The sequence below is a fragment of the Castor canadensis genome, chromosome 19 (genome assembly GCF_047511655.1).
Source record: "Castor canadensis chromosome 19, mCasCan1.hap1v2, whole genome shotgun sequence".
Lineage (NCBI taxonomy): Eukaryota > Metazoa > Chordata > Mammalia > Rodentia > Castoridae > Castor > Castor canadensis.
The window spans coordinates 9,635,225-9,657,277 of record NC_133404.1 but is presented as its reverse complement, the minus strand read 5'-3'; the positions used below and the strand labels follow the sequence as shown (position 1 = coordinate 9,657,277).

The following is a 22,053-nucleotide window of genomic DNA, read 5'->3' as shown; positions in this document are numbered from 1 at the left end:
TAAATCAAATAACCAGGATCTGAACCCAGTCAGACTGACTCTACAGCCTTAGTACTTAACCATGTCCCAAGCCTTGCACAGCCCCAGAATTCCATCTGAACCATATTACATATTACATATTACAACAGTAAAAGAAGGCAAAATTCACTTGTAAGTCCAGGTACAAATCTATAACATAAGTGGGTCCAGAATTAACAAGAAATCAGTGGTCCTACGGTAAGGTAAAGAGCAAGACGGGGACAGGGCAAAAGAAAGAGTTTTACATATGGTGCTCACATAGTCCTCCAAGTACTTTCTATCCCACCAAAGTTAATCCTTCTTAGCACTTTCCTCTCCTCCCTTGACAGACGGGTAATACAGAACACAGATAATCATCTCAGAGAGATAAAAGGAGAAACGGAAATTTGGGAACGATTTACTATCATACAATCTCTACCCAAATACTCTACATTATAAGAGTTCTCTTTCCTATTGTGTATCCTTTCTGACTAATCTCATTTTAAAAATCAAAGTTTCATTAGAATGTTCCAAAAGCTTCTTTCATCTTGCATTTTTAGAATTTTGACATTAATTAAAAAGAGAGGAGGGAAAAGTGTTGAAGTACTGTAAACAAAACAACACCAAATTAAACTTAGCTTTACAAGTGAATACCAGATAACTGTGACTACAAGTTAAATATCACATTACATACCTTAAAACTTCATTAAAGTGAGCCTTGTCATCATTAAACATGGAAGTTATACTATTTCTTTTCTAGAGCTACTGAAAGATTGGGAACTTGATAACCTCTGGAGACTCACACAATGCTGTTTATCTTCTGTTCAATCCCAAAAGGAAAAGAATACACAAACCAAAACCTTTGGGTTTTTCACTACTTTTGAATACAACTAACATATCTCTCCTTCATCTTTCGTTTCTATCAGATACCCTTTCACCACTTTTGCCAGGCTGTCCATATTCAATGTGTATTCTTCACATGCTTTCTAAATGCCTTTTCATTCACCGACTTTAAAGGTAGTCCATTTTCCTTTTGCCAACAGATATGTGATATTAAAGAGAAAGTAAACGCATCTTAAATGCAGATAAAATCGCTGCTACTCTAGAGTCACTAACAATTAACGAAATGTTATAAATCTTGTATGTACACGCTCATCATTCTGCTCAATGTTTATATTTTAATCACTCTTATCTGACAAAGCATTCATTCTTCTAAGGGGGTTGTCATGCAATTTAGTGTCTTCATTCTTAAAAGATACAAAGAAAAAAATGGGTGAAAGAGAAAAAAAATTTTTTTCAGTAGGGATTATCAAATACTTTAAAAATTAAAATTGGCAAGTTTAAAACACTCCCAACTACACTCTGGTTTCTCTTCAAATCATATAAAACACTTCCAACTGCATTTGGGAAACAAGAGTTCCTTTATTTTGAAGCATATTCTCTAATTAAATTATTTTCAGAAGCAATTTTCTGTATTAATATCAAACACCATATTCCTAAAATTCATTTTTTATGGTTAATCAAGACACTCAGCAATCTAAAGAACCATAATCTTTTACTTCACAATAATAAAATTAGTAATGAAGATTCCAATGCTTAGAATAATTTTGAAAAAAAGATGCATGATCACTAATGACATTAGTTATGTTATCGCAAAAAAAGATTTTATAAATAAAAATCTACCACCCATTCCACCCTCAGTACCCTACCCACCAGAAAAAAGACCCTAACAAAAAAGGTCTTATCATGCTGACTTCAGTGTACCTTCAAGTGCTATGCTCAATTCCGGGGTCACAGGGTCACAGGCTCAGTCTCTACTCACACAGTGGAGATGGATGAGCAAACAGTCGTCCTGTGTCTTGAGACAGACATTAGCTTCCTCCCTTCCCTATCCTCATAAGCAGCTACTTAAAGTTTGAGTTTTATGCAAGAAAACATTTTAAAGCCTTCAGTGTTTTACTGCAGCAGACTTCAGATTCATTCCTGTAACACATTTAACATGAAACAGAGTTGAGACAGTTAAAATTTACTGTGTACTACATTTTAATCATCTAAAACTTAAAGGAGTGCTTTTACTATTACAACTACATTAAAAGGGTTGAGGTAACATAAAGAAATAAAAAACTGCATTTGGTATTTGACACTAATGTAAAAATATGTAACTTTAACGTACTGATTTTTCTGTTCAAGACCACAGGTGGGGTGGGGCAAGAATTACTTTTTATAGTTATTTGTACCTAAAATAAGCAAAATTAGGTATTTCCTATTTTCCTAGTTTGGTTAATTTATTTAAAATAATCAGCTATGAACTTAAGACTACCTTTACAAACAAGAGTACCTTCAGTGCCAAGTGTAACTCTTATCACTCCTTACTGGGGTGAATGAGATGCTAGTCCACTGACAGCAGGAAGAACTTTATTTTTGACATTCACCACAGAGGTTCATGACACATTTCCCCACAGACTCAAATTCCTATAGAACCATCACTGTTCCTGCAGATTAATCAAGAGATAGAAGGCTTCTCTGGAAATCAAGACTGCATTTCCCCAAATATTCTATCCTACTCAAATTGAACTTTCAAAACAAAATACACCAAAAGGTTTATAAATTAGAAAACTACTACGTTGAGTTAAAATCCTGTTTCTTCATTCCACTATCAAATATATAGGCAGTCATAATGATAGTTTGCACTACAAAAATAAGTAATAAAAAGATTAACAAAGGTTTAATTTTTTTAAGTTATTCTTCTAGAAAAAATGAACTATTTAAAAATTTGATGTAGATTACCTTTTTTTATGTGGGACTGGGGAGAGGAATTAAATTCAGAGCGTCACACTTGCAAAGCAGGCACTCTATAGCTTGAGCCACACCTCCAGCCTATTTTGCTGTAGTTATTTTGGAGATAGGGTCTCACAAACCCAAGCTGGCCAGGCTGGCCTTGAACCAAGATCCTCCTGATCTCAGCCTCCCAAGTAGCTAGAATTACAGGTACGAGTCCACCGGCACTGGGGTTTGAACTCAGGGCCTCATGCTTGGTATGATTACACTTAATGGCCTTAATGCTCATATCCTTATCCAATCTAATTTTTAAATAATATTCTAGCCCTATTACTATTCATAAACTTTAATGAATACTTGCATCACAGAGCCATGCACAGGGGCAGATTTTAGGCTTAGACGTTTCGTTTTCCTTCTCACTAACATTTTTTTCCTCAATAGTAAGTAAATTTCAGGCAATAAGCACACTTCAATTAAAAAAATGTCCTGGAATACCCAGAAAACGACTTTTCCCGTATATACTCACATTGGCTTCAAAGTGTATTTATACTGGCCTCAATATCTATAGCAAATTTTAGGAAAAGCTTTAAGATTTAATGAACATAGTAAATGTACTGTTTACATTAGCAACATGGTTTAAAAGTACCATGAGAAATAGCATCCAAACACTTTCACTAGTTTAAAAAGTCTTATCTAATGCTAAAATAGCACACGTTATACTATTAAGAGTAAATATTTTAGAGTTTATTCAAAATAACAATCTATTTATACTGTATGAATATAAACAAAAAATCTTGGAAGTTAAAATCTTATAAAAATTGAACTTCATAACTATCTTTCATGCAAATTAATAGTTTTGCATGCATACTTAATCCTTCCTCCACCTAAAAAAGCAGGGCCTACTATTATCAACTCTTCACAGATTATAGAATTGAGACTCAATGTTACAAATCTGTTCAAGATCACAGAGCTAGCAAGTGACAGAGCAGGACCTGAGCCCAGATCTGTCTGTCTCCAAAACCTGGTGATCTTGAAAAATCAAGCTAGATTACAGGTTAAAAAGTGATCCACTATACTAACAGATCATACTGTAACTGGAATTGGGTATCATATGCTAAGATGATATTGGTAAACTATTTATAACCACTACAATGGTTATGGTTATGAATTCAGAAAGCCACCACTCCTTTCACCTTTCCCGGTACTGAGGACTGAACTCAGGATCTCATCATGCTTGAAGTCAGGGACTTGCATTTGCTAGGCAGGTATTCTACCACTCAAGCCACTCCGCCAGCCCAGGAAAGCCATCTCTCGTAAGAAACAACTGTATGAAATGGGAGCCAGTAATTTAGAAAAAAGGAAAACATTTTGAAGGGCTATTAAAGAGAAAAAGAAGAGGCTTATACTTAAAACCACATATAGAAACCTCATGAAACAAATCCAGTACAACACTAAAACTCTTTATGAAAAGGAATCCAACAGCTGAAACAGGTTCCATCCCATAGTACACTAAGCTGGTGTGATTAAGTAAACTGAATCATTACCATCACAGTAAATAAGTGATTCAAGCAAAATTATGAGAGAATGTAAAATTGTTTGTGGATGAAAAACCTACAAACTAATACATATTTATATATAGGATATAAAGTCTCAATGTTTCCGCCCACTTATTACAAAAGGAAAAATAACTTCTAAGTGGAGGACCCCACCAGAAAGCACATTAGTCAGATGATCAAATTTAGTACAACTGATAATGACACAAGTGGACATGTGGACTTTTGCTTTTTGACATGATGCACTGAGCAGCACACATCACAAAGGGAACATTTGTGCCAAAACTGCATTTCCTAAATTTAGTCATGAGCACATCAGATGAACTCAAACTGAGAGATTCTATGAATGGCTGCTACTCTCTTCAAGTGTCAATGTCATTAAAAACAGAAAAACTGAGGAAATGTTCCTGACTAAAAGACAATGAAGAATATGACAACTAAATGCAATGAATGATTCTGGATTGGTTTCTACAATGGAAAAACAAATTATTAAAAAACATTATTAGGAAAACTAAAGGCTGACAGAGTGGCTCAAGTGGTAACGCGCCTGCCTGCCTAGCAAGTCTGATACCCTGAGTTCAAACCCCAATACTAAGAAAACAAAACAACAAAAAAAACTATTCGGAAAACTAGTGAAATCTTAATGTGGACTGTACTTTAGATAACTGGACAATATCAGTGTTATATTTCCCTAATTTGATAACTGTAGTTATTTGAGAGAAAGTCCTTGTTCTTAAAAATTGTATGTGATAGCTAATCTGTATTGTCAACTTAATTGAATTTAGAAACACCGAGGAGGTTAGTAAAGTACACCTCTGAGTATGTCTGTGAGAATGTTTCCAGGGGCAATTAGATCATGAAGGCTGTGACCTAGTGAATGGTTTAATTCACTGGACTCAAAATTTGAACAGAACATTGGGAGGTGGTTGGAGGAAGTAATCTTTGAAGGGTATATCTCGTCCTAGCTCTGGCCCCTTTTTCTCTGTTCCCTGTCCACCATGAGGTGAGTAGCCTCTGCCATATGGTCCTGCTGCCCTTATGCTCTGCCTCACCAGGGGTCCAGAATCAATGGAACCAAGGACTGTGATCTAAAATCTCTGAAATCATGACCTAAAATAAATCCTTTCTCCCTTAAGTTGTTTATGTAAGCCATTCTGTCACAGCGACAAGAAAGCTAACACACTGTACACTGAGATATTACATAGTAAAGGGATATGATGCTTGCAAGTTACTCTCAAATGGTTTAGAACAATATAAACTGATAGAGAATGAAAGAACAAATAGGGGAACGTGTTAACAGTGGGTAAATCTTGCTATATGGTATCTAAACCAATTTATGATTATCTCTTCAATGGGTTTTAAGAAATAGTGGTCTGGTTTAAAATATCAAATGTAAGTGCTAAATGACATGTGTAATCCCACTATAGACAAAGTATGACTCATCAATCTGAGTTAGGTAAATTTCTGCCTTCTCCCAACCACGATATTCCTAAAACTACACTGTAGTTAGAGACGAGCTTCTTCACTACAGCCCTTCTTTTCATCAATTAGAATGTAGTAGCAAGTGTGTCTCCTTGCTAAAAACTTGCAAAAAATTAATTAAGTTAATTTCTGGTTACATAAGGTAGCAAAGCAGAACCAAACCAAGAGCTAATGAGTGACTAATTTCCACAGAAAATATTAAAACCTCCCACCCTAAGCAAACAGAACTCTGTATGTAATTGCCAGTAAAAAGCTGAGAAGAAAACACACATTACAGACCCCTACCTTGCACCTGGGAAGAAAGACAAGCTAAGAGAATGTTAATCACTGAGAGACAAACATACACATGGAGAATACATTAACAGTTCAGTGGCATAAATAAAAGAGTGAAAGAAAAGAGGAAGGGAAAGGCAGGAAGTGTAGTTCAGGGGTAGAGAGTCTGCCTGTGTAGCATGTTTGAAGCCCTAGGTTCAATCTTCATCATCCTGAAGAAAGAAGTGCAAGAAAGGAGAAAGGCCTGATCACCACACATCACCACATAATTTCAACATCCTCCCACTCCAAAAGGTTAAATAGATTTTCCTCCACATTTTCAATTCAGTTATTTATCTTCCACTGTCTTATCTGACCTACTGTTGAAGAGTCCCTTTTGGAAAGACTTAAAGAGCACAGCTATGACTGCACCTATGCCAATTTTTTTTTATTTAACTTGTCGAGAGGCTCAAAGCAGAAGTCTATTAGGAATTCTCACAAAAGATTCACAGTGATGGGCTGGAGGCATGGCTCAAGCCCAATTAGCAAGTGCACAGCCCTGAGCTCAAACCTGGGTACCACAAACAAAACAAAACAAAACAAAAAACTCACAATGGAAAGCAGAAAAGTGATAGAACACATGGCCTAGCACTAACAGAAAAGAAGGCAAGAACGGAAACAGTTATGAAGGTAAGAACGGAAACAGTTATGAAGGTGTCAGGACTAGGAAAATGTGACCTGGGAAGAATGGAATGAATTTTAGCTTCCTATACTAATTTGCATATATCTTCCCTTAGGTATCAGCACACTTGTTATGACACAGTATTCACCGGTACTTCAGCTAATTCCAGGCCAAAGCTCTGTTGCGGAGCTGTGGTCTTCTTTCAGACATGCTCTATATCAGAACAATCTCTGTAAAGCCACAACAAACACTGCATTAGCAGGCATTCTAACAAGTTCTTGAAGAATACCCAACTAGCAGGCAAAACCATTTTGTCCCAATCCCAATCCTTGCCTTCCCTCCCCCATTTTCTCAGGTAGTATGTTAAATACCACTCTTTGACAGATCTTCCCAATTTCCTTCCCACTGATTTAAACTCCATTTACCTGAATGCTGCTGTAGATGATGATGCAATGAAAGAATGGCTCACACTATGAATGAAACTTGACCAACTCAAACCAAAAATTTAGGTCAATTTAAATCTGAAATACCAAATTTAAGAAATAAAGGCTATGTACATGAACACATACATGTACACGTATACAGTGTATTTGGAAGGACCATGAGGTTGTCTTCTGGAGTCACATCCATGTGGATATCAACAAGGTGATTGTAATATACATAAGTCAGCAAATACAGCTCACTTTACACATAGGCTTTTATTAAGTCATTAATCATACAGCTGAACTTCCAGCAAATACATAATACATACCACCGTAAACCATAAACCTTGACCCACAGATTCTTCTTCATTTCCCTTAACTTAAATGGCATTAAGAAAAGGGGGTGGTATGTGAAGAAGTGAATAAAGACTCCAAAGCAGTAAAACTGAGATAACAGAAATACTAAGGAGTAGAAGGTAGCAAAGTGTTGCACTGTACACAAGATTCAACTAGCTCATTCAAAATCAAGCATATTCTTGCAAATAGGAGTTTAAAATAAGGAATATATGAGCCACTGGAGGTGGCTCAAGTGGTAAAACACCTGCCTAAAATAGGGGAAAAGATAGTGCCTTCTTTTTTTTTTTTTTTTGGAAGGGTGGATAAAGAATAAAAGATTTAACAGCTGGCAATTCAATTCTTTGAGATAAATATTAACCTTTTGAAATACACTTTAAAACTTTCCATAACAAAACCGAGACATGAAACACTATTTAAAGAAGAGCAAGTTCTCACTCCTAGGTATTTATACACATCACAAAGACTTGTCCTAAAATGTTCATAGTGATTTCATTTGTAATAGCCAAGAACTGTAAATAACCCGATATCCATTAAATGGTGAATGGATAAACAAATAATGATATATCCACAAAATGGAATACCATTCAGCAATAAAAAGGAATTCAGTATTGTTGAACATATTATGGATGAATCTCCAAATTTTTATGCTAAGTAAAAGGAAACAAAAAATGTATGATTCCATTTACATGAAATGTTACAAAAATGCAACTATGACAGAAAGCTGATCCAAGGAACACAGACAGGGAATCAAGATAGGGGAGACAGGATTGACTCCGAAGGGATTATAAGGAAATTTTGTGGAGTAATGGAAACATTCTATATGACTAGTGGCTATGGTGATTACGTAACTATGCCCCTCATAACTAATATTACACACTTAAACTTAGTGCATTTTATGTAAAGTTACATAAATAAAACTGATTTTTAAAGGTAAGAAAGAACAAAGGAATGGAAAAAATTATTTTGATTCAAAGTATTTCTTAGAGTTAAGTCTATACTAGATAAAGGTCTATTAAAAGTTAGTGTGAGTCAGACATGGTGGCACATGTCAGTAAGAGTATCAGCTACTCAAGAAGTGGAGGATGGAGACCTCAAGTTCAAAGTTAGCCTTGGCTACATACATAGCAAAATGAGACCCTGTCTCCAAAAAAAACTTCTCTTGAAAAGTTAAATAACCAGTATTTAAATATAAAGCTAAGATTAACTCGTAACAAACTGGGCAATTTGAGACTAAAGGACTTCTGCAAAGAACAAAAAACAATTTAAAATTATATATGTAATTAATATGTACAATTATCTTTTTAACTTTTTTGTATATAGGGTAGGGGACTGAACCGTAAGCCTCACACATACTAGGCAAGAGTTCTACCACTGAGGTAAGCCCCCAAGCCCAATTACAATTTTAAGAAAAAAAAATTTAATTGAAACATTTTTATTTGTACACCACAAAGTTCAATTGCTCAACAAATGTTAACAACTATTTTTTGGGCAATACTGAGGTTTGAACTCCGAGCCTCACGCTTGCTAGGCAAGTACTCTTCCACTTGGGTCATGCCTCTAGCCTGTAACAGTTATTAAAACAACAACAACAAAAAAAAAAAAAACCCAGCCTTTCAATTTAAACAGTTTTTCAATTCTATCAGTGCTATGAGTGTATCAATACTGCCAAGGTAAAATACTCCAAGGTGAAAACCTTCAATGAATATATTGACTCATTATATATAGTCTTGAAGGAGACAAAATGTGAGACAAATTCAGCCTGAGTAAGTTAGGTGATGATCCTTTCTCCCTAACTCTTACAACTTAGTTTTGTTTTTTTAAAATTTAGAGTTCTGAGTAAACTGAAATGTTAACTTAGGCAATAAAAAAAAAATGATGTCTTAAGCACCATGTTCTTCTATAAATTCTCTGGTCATTCACCCTGTTTAATAGTTACCTTGTAGATAGACACTGTTGGAAGGAAGTAGGATAAGACATGTGGAAAAAACCATCACCACTACTCAGAAACAAAGCACATGTCAAGAGACAAGTCACTTTTCTGGCTGAAGTTAAGCTATGTAATTCAACCCATTATATTTTGATAACACTAAATCTTAGGAGCCATCTGTCTTGCTCATCCCTGTACAGTATTTCTATCTTCTGGTACACCTGCTCAGAACAGGTGTTCTAGACATTCAAGGGTTTTTAAGATAGATTAATACTTGACTTACATTTATCCACATCACAAAAATAAATCCTGAACCACTATGAATTAACTACAGAAAAAACGATTACCTATAGGAAAAACCATTATTACCAAAATCTTTTCCATCAGTAATTTTTGTAGAATCAAGGAGGTATATTACACACTAATCTGGTCTAAATTAGCTTATTTCTTCTTCCAGACCATTAAATAGTCAGCAGTAGGTTAATCTATGACAATCTAAAAATAGTATACAGGATGACAGGTCCTTGTTAACGTTTTCTAATTTGTACTATATTCTCTTTAAGAATTTAATGGCACCCACTTAAGAAAAATGAATCAATAAAATCAAAGTAGTTTCCTTTTCACATCTTTACAACATACTACAGGTATATTTTCCTTATTTCTAATGCTAAAGAAGCATTAGCAATTTCATCAATTTAAGTATCTGTGGGGGAGGAGGAGAAACTACCTAGAAAGCAATCACAACTGAGTCTGCACTGATCTGGTTTTGACACTGCATAGATATCACCTTGATAACAAATTCCTGTATTAGTGAGACCTGATCTATAAATTGTTTGATAGGTAAATCAGTAATTCCAAGATCAGGCTTTCTGTTTCCATGTATAGTTATAAAAGCCACAAAATAAATTACCAGGTACGATACTCTTTGAAGCCAGCTAGCATCCAATTTTCCACTTCACTGACAATGGGCCCCATAATAGCTCCTTATTTATTGGTCATAAATCTGCTGGATGAAGTCCAATTGGCTCCAACATTGACCTCAACATATACAAGAAGTTAACGTCCCTTGCTTTAAGTCAGAAGCAAAGACCAGAGAGAATGGAACTCAAAATTTCAAGACATAATCAAGTTTAAAGAACTGGAATTTTCCTGAAATGATCGCTAAACATAGAATTTCCCAAGTAATCTCTAAATCAGTGTTTCTCAAAAACAAACAGTAACAGCATCAAAAATCTGAAAATTCCTTAGCACATTCGATTACTAATGAATCAATTTGTGGAGATCCGACCAAACGATAGCACTCCCTAACTAGTTCTAAGGGAGACATACATAATAGAAAATAGTATTTTGGGCACAAAACACAGTAAGTACATATTTACAACAGAAAAGAAAATGGTATCAAACTAATGTAAATGTGGTAACTTGAGTAATTTAGGTCAACTAAAACTAGATCAAAAGATGCACCTCCAAATGATATCATTGGGCCCAGTTAATCCTTAATTTTAAGAAACACTGATCTAAATGTTTTATATAAAAATCCTTATTTAGTGATTATTTCAGGAAAACTCCAAAATTTCTGTTTTTATTTTTTGACACAGGGTTTCACTGTGTAGCCTAGTCAGGCCCTGAACTCATAATTCTCCCGCCTCCACCTCCAAAGTGCTGGGATTATAGACTTGCACCACCATGTCTGGCTAAATCCAACTTTTTAAATTTGTCTCTCAAAATGCTGAACCATGCATTTCCAACGGAAATCTGTCAAAAAAATTATTTTCCATGTAAATTTTGGAGAACCACCATTTCCAATTTTAGTAAATGCTTTTTGGTAGCTAATCATACTATATTAAGTAACTAGTGGGAAACAAGTGGTTTGATCTTGTAATAAATCTCCATCTTAATACTCAAATTAATAATTAATACTCAAATACTGAGGAATAAAATTTTGAGGAGTTGGAGATTAAAGTACATACAGAGAACTTATCAAGGTGGTATGTCTATATACAGTACTCCCCTTCTGTGGTGATGACAGACCATTTTATATGATACATTCTAAATTGCTGGAGAGACACTGTGAAATAACAGACCACAGTGACTTCCCACTTCAAGGTCACAGAAAAAAAAGGTTGTCTCAAAACCCATGCAACTGGGCTGGAGGTGTGGTTCAAGTAGTAGAGCACTTGTCTCACAAGCACAAAGTCCTGAGTTCAAACCCCACTACCACCACAACAAAAAAAGCAACTGAGGAGGGAGAGAAGGTACAAGGGAGGGTGGATGTGACCACTGCATGATATATGCATGGAATGTCATAGTGAAACCCATTAATTTGTACAAAGAGTATTTTTTTAAAAATTCATACAATAGGGGAATTCAAAATAACATGAGCTCTATCTTCATCAAAATATGAAGACAACTGTAATCTTAAACCACAATTTATTTACGACCATGGTGAGTGAAAGGATGATGAAGGACTTAGTTAAGGGAAGAAAAGTCAAATTAAAGTAAATGGATGAAAAGAAAGGTACCCCATGAGCTATTTCTCCGACAGAAAATCCAGTTTTCAGAAAAATCAAAATGTGCATAAAGAAAACTTAGCAATACAAAATTCTCAAACTATTGGATACCCATTTAGCTCACTCATGAAAAGTGCCTGCCATATAATCTACATGGCAAAGCCAGTATTCACTGGCCTCTGGGAAAACTGTGGCAGCTGGGACAAAAAAGAAAAATTCTTTTTGAGAAAAAACTCCTAGCTTCACTCTCTCTGCCCAAAATATTTCCAGAGCGTGAAAACCTGATCCACATGAGAACACTGTCAATGCTACTCTCCATGCTAACTGAAGACACCACTTGCATTTACAGAATTAGCAAAAATATTCAAAATTAAAATGTAATAAAAAAGAGGCCAGTTAAGCTTTTCTGCACAAAAAGGTTCTCTCACAAAGAACTGAGAGTTTAATAGGCTTTTCACTTCTCTCTTCCTTCATAAAATAGGTACACACAAATGCAAAGTCAAACATATACACAAATGTTTGACTTCATTCATACAGTAAGTATGCTTATATCATTTCAAGATGTTCACATTTTGCAGAAAATGAGAAATTCCATGGTTACATCAGTTCCTTTTCCTGTCTTTTCTTCCTAAACTATAAAACCAACTGTTACTATGCAAACAAAATTTCCATCAGAAAGGTAGGCTATCAATTTAGAAAACATGTTCTATTAGGCAAATATAAATTATGGAATAATTAGGTCACTTGATAGTATGGTCTTTTAAAAATGCTCAGTTGGGCTGGGGATGTGACTAAGTGGCAGGGTGCTTGCCTAGCATGCAGGAATCTCTGGGTTAAGATTCCCAGACAGCAACATAAAAAGAAAAATGCTCAGCCATGGCTACCACCTTACAAAAACTCTGGCGTACAATCACCTTGCTACCTACGTTCTATGTACTTTCAATATTATTTACTACTTTTCTCATCTCTTTTATTCTGTTTAAGGACACAGGTCTAACAAAAGGCAGGCAATATACAATATATTCTGTCCATAGTACAAAAATCATTCTACCTCCTTCAATCAAAACTTACTATCTTTCTCTCTGATAAAAAACTAAAAAGCAGATTCACTTAACATGAAAGAGTTCTGGTAGTAGGAAATGTTTGTCCTCTTAAAGTTATTCATATTTATTTCTTTTTTTTTAAAGATATACCATAAGCTTGAATGAAATGATCATAACCAGCAAGCCAGGATATTGTTCACTTCCTACTAACATGCTAAATTATATAGCACTCTCACTAAAAAGAGTTATGGTACTGAAAAACAAAACAGCTTTTGTCCTAATCTGTCAGCTGCAGTATTGCTGCAAATGCTTTGTTCTCAGTTAGAAATAAGATTTGTGCATTTTATCAGGGAGCAAAAGTTTAAACTCAAGAATATAAACAGCTGATAATATGAATGGTCATACCAGGTGCCTGCGGCTCACACCTGTAATCCTAGCTACTTTGGAGGCTAAGATCAAGAGGATCTTGGTTCAAAGCCAGTCCAGGCAAATAGTTTGAGAGATCCCATCTCCAAAACAACCTGACTGAAATGGACTTGAGGTGTGGCTCAAAAGGTAGAACATCTGCTTTAAAAGCACAATGCCCCAAGTTCAAACCCCAGTGCCATACACACACACACACACACACACACACACACACACAAATTAATAGTTATAGTGAGGTATTAAATACATGTATTAAAATAGGAATGTTTCTTATTTAAGAACAAAGCAAGGGTATTTGTGACAAATGAGTAACTTCTAGTATTATTTTTATATAAAGTATTTCACTCAATTTTCATAGATGATAGTATTACAAAAGCTAAGATTAACCATTTTAGCTAAATGGAATCCTTTGTTAAAGCAAAGGTAACCCATTTCCTTCAAAGGGCCATTTGATTATTCTGAGAAACTATCAAAATTATTAGAATAAAACTCAGTAAGCCTACCTTATCCACAAATTTACTGCATGCAGTTTTTGACTAAGCACTGTCAAAACAAAATCAATCAAAAGAAATTTCAAACAAAGGGCTAGGCATAGTGGTGCATGTCTGTATTCCCAGCTACTAGGGAGGTGGAGATTGGGAGGATCAGAGTTTGAAGCCAGTGCAGACAAGGTTTAGCAAGAACCTCCCATCCCAATCAACAAGCTGGGCATGGTGGCAAGAGTCTGTTATCTTGACTACAAAGGAGGGCAGCAGAGCATAAGGAGGATCAAGATCTGACGTCAACCCAAGGCAAAAATGCAAAACTGTATAGTTGTATGAAAAATAACTACAGCTAAAAAGGGTTGCAGATGCGGCTCAAGTCTTATAGTGCACCTGCCTAGCAAGTGCAAGGCCCTGAGTTCAAACCCTAGAACCACCAAAAAAAAAAAAAAAGTAATAATAAATTTCAGAAACAAAAATTTTAAATTCCCACATGTGCATTACTGAGCTCAGTTGATGGGAAGCAGCTCTCAGTCTTGTGTTGTGCTTAAATGGTTATGTGATCTGCTGAGAGTCTCCATGTCCTAAATTTTGTAAAAATATGCTTCCCAAACAGCAAATGGAGCCAGGCAGGGTGGCTCATGCCTATAATCCCAGGTACTCAAATACAGAGCTAGACTGTGGTTTGAGGACAGCCCAGGCAAAAAGTTAGCAAGACCTATCTGAATAACAAAAAAAAAAAGCAAAAAAAAAAAGCCTGGTGAGGTGGTGCATGCCTATCAACCCAGTTACATGGGAGGCTTAAGGAGGATGTTTGTGGTCCAGGCCCGCCCAAGCAAAAAACGCAAGACCCTATCTGAAAAGTGACTAAAGCAAAAAAGGCTTGGAGTGTGGTTCAAGTGGTAGAGCTCCTGCTCAAAAACCAAAGTGCACTATTTGTATAACTTCTAAAAAACATTAAAATTATATCAAAATTAAAAGTTACAGAAAAATTCAAAGCAACATCAAAAACATAAATTGATGTGATTTTTCTCTGCTGGCATTTGGTAGCTCAGATTTAAACGCAGAATAGGTAGAAAGAAGAACTAGTCAGATTAAGAGCCAAGAACACTGAAAAGTGATTTAAGAAGGAACCTGAGTTAAAGGAAAGGAGAAATAGGTCTTGAAAATACTCACAACCAAATGCAATGGGTAAGGTGAGAATTAAAATGACAGAAGCTACAGCCTCATTAAGAGTTAGTGGTATCTCCATAATAAGGTATCACTCTACATCCACTAGAATGGTTAAAAATTTTACATCTCATCAGATCAAGTGTTGGTGAGGGTAAAGAGGAAACAATTTTCATGCATTACTGATGGGAACGTAAAAGATAAAGGATCTTAGGAAAACGTTTAGCCACTGCTCATGACGTAGAGCACGACACTATCATACGGCCTAGCAATTCCCTCCTAGTTTATTACCCTAGAGAACCAAAACATATGATACACAAAGACACACACAAATATTTGTAAATTATTTGCAACGAAAACCAAATATCCACAGAAGAATGAATGGGTAAACAGTATGTGGTATGTACATATAAAACAAAATTATTCAGCACTTTAAACGAATTTCTGATGCATGTTACAACATAAATCTTGAAATCATTGTGCTAAGTAAAATAAGTCACAAATAAGTGACAAGTCTTGTATGATTCCACTTATATGAAGTACCTAGAATGGCCAAATTTACAGACAGAAAGTCGAATGTTGGTTACCAGGGACCAGGGGGAGGACAGAATGAGAAGTTACATTGTTTAATGGGCAGAGTTTCTGTTAGGAGATGACTTAAAAAACTGGGCACAGTGATATGTGCCTGTAGTTCATGAGTTTGGAGCCAGCCTGGGCAACACAGTGAGAAGTTCTTGAGATGGATAATGGTGATGGCTGCACAACAATACATATGCACTTGATGTCATTGAACTGCCTACTTAAAAAACCGTTTAGAGGCTGGCTATGTAGCTTAGTGATAGAGGGCTTGCCTAGTAGGTTTGAGGTCCTGGCTTAGATCCTCCAGCGCTGAAAAAAAATCAAGTTAGTGTATCTGATATAATGTTCAACAAAAGAGTTGCAATTATTCAATCAATCCTCCTAACCCTGTCTTCACAACTTCTCCACATAGAAGCAAGCCTTCATAGCTCACTACTGCTCATGGTCACACCATTCTTAGATCCTGAGTATGCTCCATGCCTCTTTTCTACTTCAAGAACCACAGGAGTGGGGCTTACAATACAAGTGTAGTATAGATGGCATCTCCTAAACCAATAATGCTTTGGAGTATCTAGAATCTCTCTCTCCTTCATTTTTTATTATTCTCTTCATTTTATTATTCTCCCTATTTTATATTTCAAGGTTGGTCCTTTTCAAGTGAAAAGGACAGACCTTTCCTTGCTCTATATCCCAAAGAAGAGGAAGAAAAGAATAATTTTTCTACCAGGCACCATTGTTCACACCTGTAATCCTAGCTACTTGGGAGGCTAAAATGGGGAGGACTGAGGTTTGATGCCAGCAATCAAATATTTCTTGAGACCCCCATCTCCAAAATAACCAGAGTAAAATGGACTGGAAGTATGGCTGAAGCACAAGAGAGCTTGCTTTGGAAGCGTAAAACCTTAAGTTCTAACATGAGTCCACACACACAAAAAAAAAAATGACAGTTTTCGTACTGCAAAGTGTGTTTTATAAAGTTCTATGGCTACTGAGATTCCGTATTCATTGTGAAAAGATACTCTACATATTTTAAGTAATTATCTAAAAAATAAGAAAAATGGTAGCCAGGTGCTATAATCCCAGCTACTCAGGAGGCAGCGACCACAGTTCCAAGCCAGCCTAGGCAAACAGTTCACAACATCCTATCTCAAAATAACCCATCATAAACAGGACTGGAGGAATGGCTCAAGTGGTAGTGCGCCTGCCTAGCAAGCATGAGGCTCTGAGTTCAAACCCCAGTATCGCTTAAAACATTCTTTTCAAATTATATACTATCATATAACTGTAATATTAAAATCCATTTAAAAACTATTATTTTGCACTTTTACTATTTAAAAATATAAAACATTATTTTGGATAGCAAATATGCTACTTTAAAGCTTTTCAAAGTAGCATGGCACATTCTGTCTCTAAAAATCTTTTTAAGTGGTGAAACAAAAAACACTCTGTTTTTAGGCTGCAAGCATGGTTCAAGTAGAACAGCACCTGCCTTGCAACACAAAGCCTGAGTTTGAACCCCAGGACCATGCAAAAAGAAAAAGAAAGAAGAAAGAAGGAGGATGGAAAGAGGAGGGAGGAGGAAAAGAAAAGAGAAAACAGAAGAGGAGGAGGAAGAAGAAGAGGAGGGTAATTCTGGATTTTGGAAGGGGGGGGTGTTTAAGCCATACTGGGGTTTGAACTCATGGCCTCAAGTGCTCTACCACTTGAGCCACACAGCCCCAGCCCTCTTTTTGCTTTAGTTTATTTTTCAGATAAGAATCTGTCCCAAGTAGCCAGAATCACAGGTGTGCACCACCATGCCCACTGACAAGGATTTTTACTGTACATTTATAATTAGCTTTACGTCCAACTGTAAGAATTCCACCCATTTAAAGAAATAAATATTGATACTATTTACCTATATTTCAAAAGTTCTAACAATTTGGTATTTTCTTTTACCACTACATTTGCTTTTAAAGCTATAGATAAAAAATTATTTTGTTGCTGTTGTTCAATGGAGATCCTTTTGCTTTAAAATGTCAGAGGGGGGATGACAGAGGAAGGTAAAAACAAATAAAATATCAGAAATTAAAGTTATTCCAAATCAACTGTTTCTTAGTTTACTCCAAATTTTCTTTTAATGTGGCATTGGCTATAGTATTCAATTTTTTTAATGATGCAGTATTCGATACAAATGAATATATGTATCTTTCTACCCTACATATAAGTTACTGCATGGGACATTTGACTTGGGTTCACAGGTAGATATTTCATACTCCTAGATGAAAAAATGGATCCTTTTTGAAGGTCCAGGGTAATAGTTATTTAAGTAAGCCATTAACACTTAAAATAGTTCAGATAAAGTGCTTTCACACTGTCTAATTTTCCTCTTACACAGCTTGGTCTCAAGCTCTTACTAAATGTGAGCAATTCAAAGGTTTGAAATGCATAACCACACTGGAAAACCATCTTTACTTTTCCTTTGTCTCAGTCTTTTACCTTCTTATATTCTGGAATGCTGAAGTGTCTTACACCTTCTTTAAAGTATTTCAAAACATTGTGAGAAATTGTTTTTTTTGAAAATGTTTGTTTTCCTTAAGGCATTGTTAGATTTAGGCCTAGAGGGAAGAACTCTAAGCCCCTGGTTAAGAGATAAAGTATAAGATTGCAGGCGTGGCTAATGCTATGCTATAGCGTGCCCGCTTTGTAAGCAGGAAGCCCTGAGTTCAAACTCCACAACCACCAATTAAAAAAAAAAGTAAACAAAGAGGAGTGGCTGGAGAAATAAGCAGAGATCCATTTAGAAAGACACCCAGCTCAGTGCTTAAGGGAAAGGACTTTGGTCTGTTAAAACTCACTTCAAAATGTGCTAGCTACCTACCAGCTAAGGCACCTTTGGACAAACTTGAAAGATCATCTTATTGTTAGGAGGGTGAAAATACTTAGCTCTTAAGGTTGTTTGGGGACTACATGGGCGAATGTTTAGTCCAGAATTAGCTGATTATTCACCCAGTTTGTCAAAGAGCAAGAAGGAATTGCTAATAAATTTTGAACAGGGAAAAATGCAGACGTGACTACGCAATAAATAATATATTATACCAACACAAAACTGGAGGTAGAGACTATGCTAAGGAGGTGAAGAAAAGAAGTGGATAAAGTGCAGCAGTACTATGGCTTTACAAATAAGATCTTGTGGCTAGTTGGGAGTGAAAGACAGAATCGGAACAAAACACACATGCTAACAGGGATAGTACATTTGGTAAACTGTATGAATGTTGAGTCTCAAGTGAAAAAAAAAGTGGATTCAAGATTAAGATCATGGAACCATTAACATTCATGGGATGTTATAGATATGGGACTGGAGATTAACAAGGGCAGTACAAAATGAGAAGAGAGTTAAGAATTCTATGATATTCCATAACTTACTGGTTCTAAAGAGGAAATATTTGCAAAGCACACAAAGTTCACAATTCACAAACAGGAGGAAGTACAGGCAGTGTCAAGAAACTCAGTGAAGAGTTTCAAGATAGTATTTCTAAGTATTAGTGAGGGGTTAAGTATAGAACTCACAAAAATCTATGGGGAATGGGGCACACGAGTGGTACAGCACCTGCCTGGCAAGTACCAAGCCCTCAGTTCAAACCCCAGTACCACCATTCAAAAAAGAGAGAAAAAAAAAAATCCATGAAGGGAAAGGGACTTATATAGGCGAGGAGAAAAATATATGAAAAAAAAACTGATGATCTGCTCTCTTCACTGATGACCAAACTATTTCAAGTCATTTGTAATGACTTCCAAACACAGAAAACCAAATATATGAAGGTTCGTAAATAAGCACTTCCTAAGTTATCATGAAAACACTTAACTCCTGAAACATTTGCTTACTTCTATCAAGAAGCCACACAGGAAAAACATTTCAAAACTGTTAAGTTCGCCTATTGTACAGAACAAAGAACAAAGACCCTGTAAGTACTAAGCCACTGGTTCTAGGTTCTTTCAAGTTTCATCAACTTATTGCTCATTAAAATTTTTCATTATTATTAGTAGGGGAAAAACCACTACATTCCTCTGAACAGCCTAACAATACTTTGCTGCATTCCATAACCCCTCAATCATTTTTCCCCTAATTCAAAGAGTAAAACACAGCTATTACTATTCATATCTTTCTCCAACAATTAGGTCAATTTAAAGAGTTCTTTTCTCCCTGTAGAAAACTGAGTTTTACTCTTTCCCTGAAACCAATGAACTAAGAGGATATACTACATATTGGTGTCAACCAGAGACCAATATAGTAGAGATACAGTGAGGAAACCATTGAAGATCATCTTTTCTCTAAGTTTTAGTGCTCCTGAGAGCACAAAAGCAGGCAAATCTTTACTTTGGGTATCCATTAAAATGTAATCAACAGCCAAACTTCAAATGGCTATTACCAAAATTACAATATCTATAATTATCTGGTAGCAGTAAGATTAAATTTTGTCAAGAAGAAAATCAAGGGGCGAGGGATGTAATTCAGTGGTACAGTATTTGCCTAGCATTGTGCAAGGCCCTGGGTTCAATCCCCAGCACCACACTAAAAAAAAAAAAAAGAAAAGAAAAAAAAAAGAAAGAAAGGAAAATCGGAGTTAGGAAAATATCTATGATACAAATGTGGTGTGGGGGGGCAGTTTTTCTCTTCTATTCCAAATATTAAGAAAACCAATGTCTGGAAAAACCATTTCCAACCACAGCACAGACAACAAAAAAAGACATTTAATTTAAAAAATAAATAAAAGGACCTTTCCCCAGAAACAAACACAATGACAAACATCACCTCTGAAAGCAGAGATATTAAGTTATCAGTAAATTGAAATAAAAGCTTACAGAAAATAAGTTCAATGATTTAAATTGCAAAATGATAAATTCTTTTAATACAAGATCATACGATGCTCAACTACTTCTACCATAAATAAGTTATAGCTTAGTTCATGGTCTATCATTGCCTCCACTTACTAATTAAGTTGATTAACTAGTATTGGCTTGAATTTTGCCTTAAAGTAAATTTATTCTGCAACATTAATCAACTAACTTGTAACCAAGTTACAGCCTATTCCATTTAGCTACTGGTAAAATTATACATTATCAGCAGTCATTGCCAAACAAAGAATGCTCTTAAAAGACAAATACAAAACATGTCTAGCTCCACTACACATGTGTACTGTGATCTTTTTACCTTCATCTGAAAATCTATGAACTACTGGAAAAGTGCTGTTATACCATTTTGAAACCTAAAATTAGATATACAAATTTTTTGTCTCTAAAGTCTATTTTTAAAAACCCAAACTTAAGAAATGCACAGCAACAAGGCTATTCGTTACATGTTCAGAGACAAGTAATGTTAAGTGGCATGTCTCCAGTGTACTCTCTAAAAAGATTTGTAATGCATTTTCTCAGAAGTCATACATGCTTCTTTTGTATGCTTTCCAGGAGAACATACTAAGGAGAACTAGCATGAACAAAGCCAGTACAAAATGTAAGCCCTGCAACTTGCTGGTAGCAACACACACAATAAAACACCAATGATACACAATTACTCACTGAATTGGGTAAAAAGTTCCCCAATTTCCTTCAGCTAACTTTAATATCCGGAAAATAGATTTAGGCATATCTTATTCCTGTTAAATGAATTTTAAAAACAGGCTATTTGTTTAAGAAAAAAAACTAGCCAACAACTCAGAGAGCTCCAGAGGCACACTGTAAGAGAAAATTTAAGGGGCTACTCTTTGGGAAATTTAGAAACACATCCTGCTGGACAATATAAATTGGTATAAGAACCTTTTGAAAAGGCAATTTGGCTAGTGATCTATGTAAACCCACCAAAGGGAATGCTTTTTTCCAAAACAAATAAGTATTTCTGAAAAAGGATAGTATTTTAAAGATATACAAAATGTGTTTAGTGAAATGTCATTTAAAATAATGAAAAATTAGGAAAAACCTAAGAGAATAGACAAAAGACTCATATTTTATCAACTTAAGAAAACTAAATGGTTACCAAAATTAAAACAATTTTAGTAAGATATAATACTATTTAGTGAAAAAAATACAAAATTGCACTTATTCCCAATTATTGGGAAAATACAAAAATATTAAGATACAGAAGGGAAGATAGAAAAGCTGATCCCACTATATGATGACACTGTTGGTATATGGGTGACTTAATTTTATTATTATAGTATTGTTTAAGCAACATATATTGCAGAAAAGCATTAATTTTGAAACCTTTGCTTGACTTGGAACAAGCAGCACAGCAAACACAAGCACACTGGCTAAAAATGCTCAGCTGACATTTGTACCGATTCTTGAAGTTTTATACCTTAATTTCTATGAGAGTGAAGGGCAACAATATAAAGCAAAGTCTCTATTAAAAATTACAGT

At 35.5% G+C, this 22,053-nt stretch overlaps 1 protein-coding gene across 9 annotated transcripts in view; it reads right to left on the bottom strand.

Annotated features, from left to right (window-relative positions):
* The window catches only part of Zfand6 (zinc finger AN1-type containing 6), a 70,926-nt gene that overhangs the window by 36,187 nt on the left and 12,686 nt on the right, over window positions 1–22,053 (bottom strand). For 2 of the 9 annotated variants that reach the window (XM_020182258.2, XM_074062104.1), the window contains exon 2: window positions 1,820–1,980. The exons of 5 other annotated variants lie outside the window; for them this stretch is intronic. The gene's annotated coding sequence lies outside the window, so the exon portion shown is untranslated. Of the gene's footprint in view, window positions 1–1,761; window positions 1,981–22,053 lie in introns of those variants that run through there. 2 more of the 9 variants (XM_020182257.2, XM_020182254.2) reach the window with 2 other exon arrangements.